Consider the following 9525-nt stretch of genomic DNA (forward strand, 5'->3'; position numbering starts at 1 on the left):
AAATGAATTTCCTACAAGAATGTCTGACTTCTGCATTGGTTACTGATTATATGATCAGCACCACCAACCTGACAGCACAGGGAGGAAGGAAGAATTGCTGGGATGCTCGAACAACCACAGGCCTAGGGCCTCAGATTGTGTCACTTTGTCTTAAGTGATACTTCGTGGTTTTGCTGACTTTTCATCCATTCTGCAGATTCTGCCAGCGAGTTCCTCAGGGTTGACACCCAAAGGCACTCGGGAAAATGCTTAACACAGTGTGAAAGTAGAAGTTGAGGTCCTTACATTCACCATGGAAGTAGGGTGCATCTCCGCCTCAGGTATTGCTCCTGGTGGTTATGGTGATAGTAGTTGTGGTTTTTTGTTCTTGTTTATTTTAAATGTTTAACTTTCTCAGAAATAATGTGATGTGATAGTTTTATTTTCATTCTGGAAGGCAAAAAGGCATAACAAAGAACTTTCCCCAAGGAATATTTTAAGACCCTTATATCAACACTTATGGAATGACATACACTTTTCAATTAAAGCCCCTTAATTAAATTTACTTGTAGTTTGGTTCAATGTTAGAGATCTATGTTTTTTAAACTGTGGTCTGCAGCCACAGACCTGCATCAGAACTTTCTAGGGTGTTTATGTAAGAAATGCAGATTCTAGTTCAACCAACTAAATGGCTTGGGATTGGAGACCAAGATGCAGCTTCTATATCCACCACTGATTCCAAGGTCCCCCAAATCTCAGAACTTCTCTCATCGTTTTTAGATTGGGGATTCTTACAAAATTACAAGGAAAAGCTTAATCTTTTAGGCTTAGACTTCAAGCATTAGACTATGAGCTTTTTGACCACAGTGTGTCTTCCCTACTCTTCCACACTCAGCCTGGAGATGGGTGCAAAAATTGGAAACAAAACAAGTGAAGAAAAAACGTTTCTTTCTTTCTTTATTGCTTTAATAGCCACCAAGACTGTGTTTCGTTGCCTCTAATAGACCTTGTCCACTAGCTATGTTGGCCTTCACCATATTGCTATTGTAACACATGTGCATGTGTATCATACATTCAGACACATGTGTGCACACTCTAAAGCACCATGAGATGCAGGCTAGGTTTTCTCATGATTGGGGGCCTCTCGCTTACCACATAAAAATCAATCCTGGTTTGCTTTATATAAGACTTACAATGGGCTGTTCTAGCCATTGGTCCCAATTCCCCAGAGAGAAGTTAGGATGATAAAATGGGACAGTGTATTTAGAGTGAAGTTGCCACAGTTTGGAGATCATAAAGGAATTAAAATAGGAGGTCCTAGACTAAGCATGAGATGGCATGTGGGCAGCCATTGCTTTTGCTATGTGGATTCAAAGTACTCAGGTGCTGCAATGTTAGCCTGACGTCCAACCTGAGGGTAACCTGGCTGAGCCGGCCCCAGGTGAACATGCACCTCCCTGGGAGAAGTGTTGGCTGAGCCCCACTGTCCAGCAGTGCACCACTGTCCATCATATGCTTTAGAACTTCTGGGAGCTCCTGTATTGGGACCACGTGCTCCATCTGTAGCATTGACTATCTGAAGATAGGCACTTGGGGTGGGGAGGTGGGGAGGAACGGCGGTTGCTAGTTCTCAGGCCATTGTGATGTTTAGAAGGTCCTCTACGAACCATGCCAGTTTTGCTGAGTGTGGGGCCACACAGACGTTGGCTAATGGTGTTCCTTATCTACAGGAAAGGCTCTCTGCCTTTAGCCCTGCCCTACCAGGCCTCGTCTCTGGCTCCTTTTGGACCCTCCAGCAGCTGTGGAAAAGTGGGGCCAGATCACCTCAGCAGATGGGGAACTGCACAAAAGTTGGGGAGGCCTATCCTTCCTGCTGTTTGAAGGCTCAGGGGCTCTGCTTTTCACATGGCTCCTGGAAGGAAAAGGTCACAAGACTGGCGTCCCAGAGCAGAGCCCTTAGAGACTTCACTTGGTGACAAAAATAAAACAAGCTTAGAGTCCATCATCAGGCCCCGCTGGTGGCTCCCTGAGGCTGCAGCAAGAACCAAGTGGAGTGGTGGTTAGAGACACAGGAGCACCGTTAGAACCTGTTCAGGGATGAACTGGGGCAGGTGGCACTGCAAAAGGGGAGGAGGAGCCACTGGTGCCACCAGGTTAGGGACAAAGCTTCCTCCTCCACCTCCTCCGGTGATGATGCCTGTCCCTGCAGAGCTGCTGCACACCAGGTAGCTAGATCCCACCACTCCCTCTGCAGGGGACACTTTACTCTGTAACTCAATTTGGAGCAAATGATGGCTTTTTTGTGACCTCCCAGGGAAAGAAGTGCTTATTATGAGACAAGGACATATAGAAACAGTCTGTTGCAGGAAGGAGAAGACATTTTGCAGGAAGTCTCCCTGTGAAGTTCATGTCCCATTTTCTTATGAGGGTGGGAGGGTCCAAATCAGCAGGGAGCTTGGAAATCCCCTAAGTCCACTGCTACCTCTTAGAGAGAAGGGGCCAGTCAAGGCCACACAGTCAGTTAGTGATGAGCCTGGGATTAGAATCCAGGCCTCTGGTGCTTTCTATGGCCTCTTGGAAATGGAAAGGAAACTTCCCAACTGGGAGAAGCTCTCAGGTTGTAGTGCTGTTGGATTACCTTTGCTGGGGCAGGAGTGAGGCCCTTTTGTAAAAGCTCTTCTACAAAGACTCAGGAAAGAAAGGAATCACCAGAGAAATACTAAAGGGGAATTAGAAAAAAAAAAAAAAAAAAGGCACAGAGAAATCATGGCCCAACCCATTTTCATACTGCAAGATCCACATTCTTTCAGGTTACAATTGAGGAACATTCTGAGGAATATACTCAATTGCTTATGGCAAAGCTTTAAGTCCTAGTTAAAAGGGTTAATTTCTGATTTTCAAGCCATGTCATACACCTCAAATGTTTCTTCAAAGTGCTTACTACAGGGGCACCTGGGTGGTTAAGTGTCTACCGTTAGCTCAGGTCTTCATCTCAGGGTCCTGGGATGGAGCCTGTGTCAGGCTCCCTGCTCAGCGGGGAGTCTGCTTCTCCCTCTCCCTCTGCCTGCTGCTCCACCTACTTGTGCTCTCTATCTTTCTCTGTCAAATAAATAAATAAATAAATAAATAAATAAATAAATAAATAAAATATTTTTTTTAAAAAAAGTGCTTGCTAGGGAATGTATTAGTGTTTAAATCGACGTACAGAACATCTCTCCCTGGAAGTTTCAGTTTTCATTTATTATCCGATTCTCTTTTAGGCCAATAGACCCAGTGGTTTTCTTTTGTGATGTTGCTTAAATAAAAAGATGTATCAAAATCCCATTGCTGTTCTCAGCTCCATAGTGTGCAGTGAAATTGATTGATGAGGTTGCATCTTGCTTTTATTTTTTTCATGAAGTGGTATAGGACCACCAATGGCACAACAGGCCCCAGGGTGCCTTTACCGAAAGCTAATTCAGAAGTGGATGCCCAGATATTTTCTGACATTGAGAACCAACTGAATTGCAATTCTTTAGACCCCAGAAGCAGCTGGAAGGAGGGATAAGCAGGGTGAGAAGGTGTTACAGTGTGACAGGGAACCAAGATGGTGGGGGGGGGGATGGGGAGGGAAACTAGGACTGAGGACTCCAAGCCTTGGTGCAAACCCAGTGAGTACTTCTTCTTCTCTTCCTTACTTTCATTTCAGGGGCTTTTCCAGAAGAACTGACTTATTGGAACACTCTCATGTCAACTTCCCGGGCTGCAATCCTCTAGCCTGTGGCTACTCTATGGGAAGAAATAAAAAGCCTGCTTTTTGGCTAGAAGCTAGTACCCTGGTGGGAATGGTAATAAGACCCAGAAATTTGATGCCCTCTCTTTATTCCTATTCTTATGTAAAGTTGTCTGTCTTGGGCATGGGATAGCCACTTAAGTCACTAGGATAGCTCCCAATCTTTAGACTTGCGAGTGAGGTTTCCTCCTTACTGGTCTAACATGATCGCCTTCACATGTCTGGTCTAGCCACTTCTAGCCCCAAGACCACACAGAACCAGCCGAAACCAATCCCCAACCAGGGACTGTTAAAATTAAAATCCAACCAGGGGGGTGTGGGTGGCTCAGTGGTTGAGTATCTGCCTTCAGCTCAGGGTGTGATTCTGGGGTCCTGGGACAGAGTCCGGCTCAGGCTCCCCTCAGGGAGCCTGCTTCTCCTTCTACCTCTGCCTATTGTCTCGGAGTCTCTTTATGTCTCTCATGAATAAATAGATAAAACATTTTTTAAAATAAAATAAAACCCAGCCAGGGACTGTTTCCTAGGGAAGTTAGCTGTAAGAACTACATGTCTGAAGTGTTGCTTTGACCGTAATGGATTTCTATCTTTGCTGTTTTCTGTCAGTGTCCCCAACTAACTACTTAAATTACAAAATTGGGTAATTTCCTCTTCTAAAACTTTTCTAGTGTTTTCCATGGGTTAAAAATGGTGGGCTCTTGATGGTACAGCACCCATTTGCAGTCTAGAATACAATGAGGAAGCAGGAGGTTGTAATACCAGTATCCCTCTTACAGGAGAGGGTGGTGATCATAGTCATTTGTTTGAGGGATGCCTCCAGTAGCTTTGATACCAGGCCCCTCTGACATCCTATTTGGGACATCACCTGGGAGCTGTGTTTGGGGGCAGATTTTCTTGGTACTAGACCTTCTCTACTTTTCCAGGAGCATGGGATCTTCTTCTGTCCCCAAGACTTTCCCTTGGGATGCCTTTTAACCCCCCTGGAAAAAATTTGGATTGCATGATTTAAGGGGGAAGAAATGATCTTCTTCTGTAATACTGCGTGGCCTCAGTACTCTTTAGGAGACAAGGAAAAACGGCCAGGTTGCGGGAGGATACACACGCCATCCCTAACAAAGGGGACACCGACTCTCTCACCGTTCCACCTCCTAAATAGACCCAGGTTACTTTTGTAGTCTGTGGGGGCTTCTCCCTCATTCATTCCCCCAGTTAATGACTATGACAACTGGAGCCAATTGTCTCTGGCTAGTGTACCTTTCAGGTCAAGGACTTTAAGGAATATTCCCAAGCACCTGCCGAAACTTCATTTATTTCAGGGAAGTTCCCTGTCTTCTCCAGCCCAACGTGGGCTGCCCATTTTCACTTCTTGGTGGAAAAAAAATTTAAAAAGTGCCTATTAATCTGTCTGAGCTGACAAGCTTCAGAACTGGGAGGCCTCTTGCTCTGCCCTCTGGGCTTTCAGCTACCTCCAGCCTTGCTTGGCAGCACCTCGCCTCTTCTGCCTTTTTCTCCCCTCCTCCTGTTTCTGCACCACCTTGAGTGTGCCCGCATAACTGGCTCCTATATCATCCTGGGTGCCTCTGGCAGCACTGGCTTCCTGCTCCTCCTCCCTTGCTGTCAAGTGAGCAAAGAGCACCCCTCTAGACTTACACCACGCACTTCAGATTTCACTACTAGTGCCCAAGGTAAAAACTTGACAATGGGGAACAAATCAATTGACATTTAAGAAGACCCAGGTACAACATGGGTATGGTATTTAACTAACTGTTTATTAGTACTTGGTATTTAAGCTGATTTAATTTGTTGGTTTATTAAGAAAGACAGACATGTCTTTAGAGTTATCAGCATTAAATAAAACTTTTAGTCTACCGGAGATTGCTAAGGGTTGAATAATGATCTTTGCTGCAATTTATTAGCAAAAAGATGATTTAAAGTGATGGTTAATTCTGTCAGTCTCAAAGTTTTCATGGGTAATTGTAAAGATAGCTTTCAAAGTCTTTAGTAATCTGAAACTTTAAAGTTTTGCTTGGAGCAATGTCCACAATAGCCAAACCATGGAAGGAGCCTTGGTGTCCATCGAAAGATGAATGGATAAAGAAGATGTGGTCTATGTATACAATGGAATATTCCTCAGCCATTAGAAATGACAAATACCCACCATTTGCTTCAATGTGGATGGACCTGGAGGGTATTATGCTGAGTGAAGTAAGTCAATCGGAGAAGGACAAACATTATGGTCTCATTCATTTGGGGAATATAAAAAATAGTGAAAGGGATTAAAGGGGAAAGGAGAGAAAATGAGTGGGAAATATCAGTGAGGGTGACAGAACATGAGAGACCGCTAACTCTGGGAAACAAAGGGTAGTGGAAAGGGAGGTGGGCAGGGGGTTGGGGGGACTGGGTGATGGGCGCTGAGGGGGGCACTTGATGGGATGAGCACTGGGTTATATGCTATATGTTGGCAAATCGAACTCCAGTAAAAAAATATAAATAAATAAGTAAATAAATAAATAAATAAATAAATAAATAAATAAGTTTTGCTTGGATGATAATTTAGATTGAGTTCATTGAACATCTAAGCCTTTTCCAAATAAGCTAAGATGCTGAAGGATTGATTACTAAACATAAGGTTTATCTGCTTTTGGTTTCCTATTTCAGAGAAGCTGAGGACACCTGGGTCTGTTGGTAAATATGCTTTGTGCTTTATTGAAAGATTGTACTATGGATAAACATGTCTTTAAAATTCTGAAATGTATTCATGAATTTCAGATCTAAAGAATTCTGATGTAACAATGTTCATAATTGGTTACTACTTAATTTTCACTGGAGACTATAGGTTCTTAAGACTTAAAATTCTGCTAAATGTAATTAAGACTAATGAAAAAAAGGCTTAGGTCAAAATCTGAATGAAAAAGTTATAGAGCATTTATGAAGGGAAAGCTTTGGAAAGGAATTTTTTAAAGATTTTATTTATTTATTTGAGAGAGACAGAAATAGTAAAAGAGAGCACAGCAGGAAGGAGAGGGAGAAACAGGCTCCCCTGATGAGCAGGGAGCTGGACATAGGGCTTGATCCCAGGACCGCAGGATCACCACCTAAGCCAAAGGCAGATGCTTAACCAACTGAACCACCCAGGCACCCCTAGAAATAAATTTCATGTGCAGTCAAGGCTAAGGTTAAAATGATGAGCTTTGAAAGTACACTGGTGTAAGATTAGGATTCTGCTTTTCCCTGTTAAAACGCAAAGTTTTCTTAGATTGTTGGTATGCTCTTGATATGAAAATGTAAACAGATTTTCCTCTTTTGTCTGCCTCTTAAACCAACACTTATGTTTTATCTTTATCAGATCTTTGATTACTTAAAAGTTAAAACTTCTCAACATTGAAGGAGCTAAGTTTTGCTAACAACTATATAACCCTACATATTAGCCTTCGGAATCTCTTATTGCTACCTTAGTTAAATAAATAAGTTTTAAATGATGTAGTGATCTGTAATCCTATTTAGACATGCGTTATATAACTTTCTGAGGTTTTTAACAAATTTCCCTGAAATTTAAATTGCAAATGCAGTCTTTTTGACTAATTAGGCCTTTTCATTTCATATGCTAAGTTACTCTGGAAATACTATTAAACAAATGATAAGCCTAAGGTTATGTTGTTTGGGTAAATGCTATAACTATTCTAGCGATTATATGAAATTCCCAAAGTCTGTTTTTTTAAGATTTTATTTATTCATTTGGGAGAGAGAGAGCACAAAGGAGGGGGCCCATAAAGGGGCAGAGGGAGAAGGAGAAGCAGATACCCCACTGAGCAGGGGACCCAACGACAGAGCTCTGTCCCAGGACCCTGAGAGCATATGAGCTGAAGGCAGACACTTAACTGACTGAGCCATGCAGGTGCCCCAGAAATTCCTAAAGTTTTCATATGTTTTGGTACAAGGCCATCACTTGATATCCTGATTATTGAAGTGTTAGGTGTCACAGAAATAACCGATATCCTTGTCAGCTACATTATACTGATCACTTATGCAATCTTTCACCATGCCATTTTTGAGTCTTGTCATTTATCGTTATCATTCTTATTCTCTTGAGAAACATTTCATCTTCAAGGAGATTCATAAAAAGGGCTTTCAACAAATACAGGTTTTTGAAAACTTTAAAATCCTAAAACTGAACTAAGTAAGAATTTCCAGAACTAACTAAAAGGCTGCACTCAAACTGAACAAGAATTAGTAACGCGGGACTAAATGAATTGAGGAAGATGGTAACAGTTTTTGTGACTCTTGTTTGAAACATTGCTGGTTCCCTAATGTTTGCTCTTCCAGATTAAGTAAACTTTCTTTTAAGATACCTACGATATACAGGGACACCTGGGTGGCTCAGTGGTTTTGTGCCTGCCTTTGTCTTAGGGTGTGATCCTGGAGTCCTGGATCAAGGCCCACATCGGGCTCCCTGCATGGAGCCTGCTTCTCCCTCTGCCTGTGTCTCTGCCTCTCTGTCTCTATGTCTCTCATGAATAAATAAATAAAATCTTTAAAAATATATATGTACCTATGCTGTAAAGAAATATAATAAAATATTCCCTTGTGAACAAATTGAAACATTTGACTTTTCTCTCTATGTACACCCTCCAGAATTCAAAAACTCTCCATGAATATCCTCTCTGCCATGGCAATTACAATATTTGCATAAGTTCAATATGGATCTGCTCTCCTCGTGATAAGACACTATTGGAAACTTGGTCATTTTACCAAGGCTTTTGACTGGATGTCCTATTTGAGAGACATTCCTGGACTCGAATATAACCAGACAGCTTGACTTTATGAAGCATGAAGCCAATAGAGCCCCTTGGAAATGTTGGCCTGATACCTTGCTTACAGAGTTCCCAGCTTACCTGAGGAGTAAAGAATGTCCTTCCTGGCAGGTGCAAAGAACTCAGGATATTTTGGATACCTCAAAAAGAGAAATTTACCCAAATCTACAGATATTGCAGGCATGTCTGATGGCAAATATCTGACTTGGCTTCTGGCCTAGAGAGGCTACTAAAAGTTCAATCAAGATTCCTTATAAAAAGTTCCAACAAAGCAGATTTTAAAAGATCTACATGATCAATCACTATCCTTACTGAGCTTATGTAGTAAATAACTAGGCCAAGTTATAAAACTGGACTTGTTTTACAAATTAATCTTGATTTGGCTATCTTCGATTTAAAATGAGGCTGATTATAAAGAGAAAATATTTCAACAACACATCTTTGTAGATATTGGAATTTAATATTTATCATAAACAAGACTACATGTTGAATTCTTCTGGTTTCATCAAATATCTAGCTATGGCTCTCCAAACTGAGGTTTCCAATCTTCTTTCATTCTCTTAGCTTAAAGTCATTGCAAACTGGGATCCCTGGGTGGCGCAGCGGTTTGGCGCCTGCCTTTGGCCCAGGGCGCGATCCTGGAGACCCAGGATCGAGTCCCACGTCCGGCTCCCGGTGCATGGAGCCTGCTTCTCCCTCTGCCTGTGTCTCTGCCTCTCTCTCTCTCTCTGTGACTATCATAAATAAATTAAAAAAAAAAAATTTAAAAAAAGTCATTGCAAACTAAAACTGCCTTTATGAAATACCTGAGTGGCTCAGTAATTGAGCATCTGCCTTCAGCTCAGGGTATGATCCTGGGTCCAGGGATCGAGTCTTGCATCGGGCCCCCCACAGGGAGCCTGCTTCTCCCTCTGCCTGTGTCTCTGCCTCTCTCTCTGTGTCTCTCATGAATAAATAAAAACTTTA

The sequence above is a fragment of the Canis lupus genome, chromosome 23 (genome assembly GCF_011100685.1).
Source record: "Canis lupus familiaris isolate Mischka breed German Shepherd chromosome 23, alternate assembly UU_Cfam_GSD_1.0, whole genome shotgun sequence".
Taxonomy (NCBI): Eukaryota; Metazoa; Chordata; class Mammalia; order Carnivora; family Canidae; genus Canis; species Canis lupus.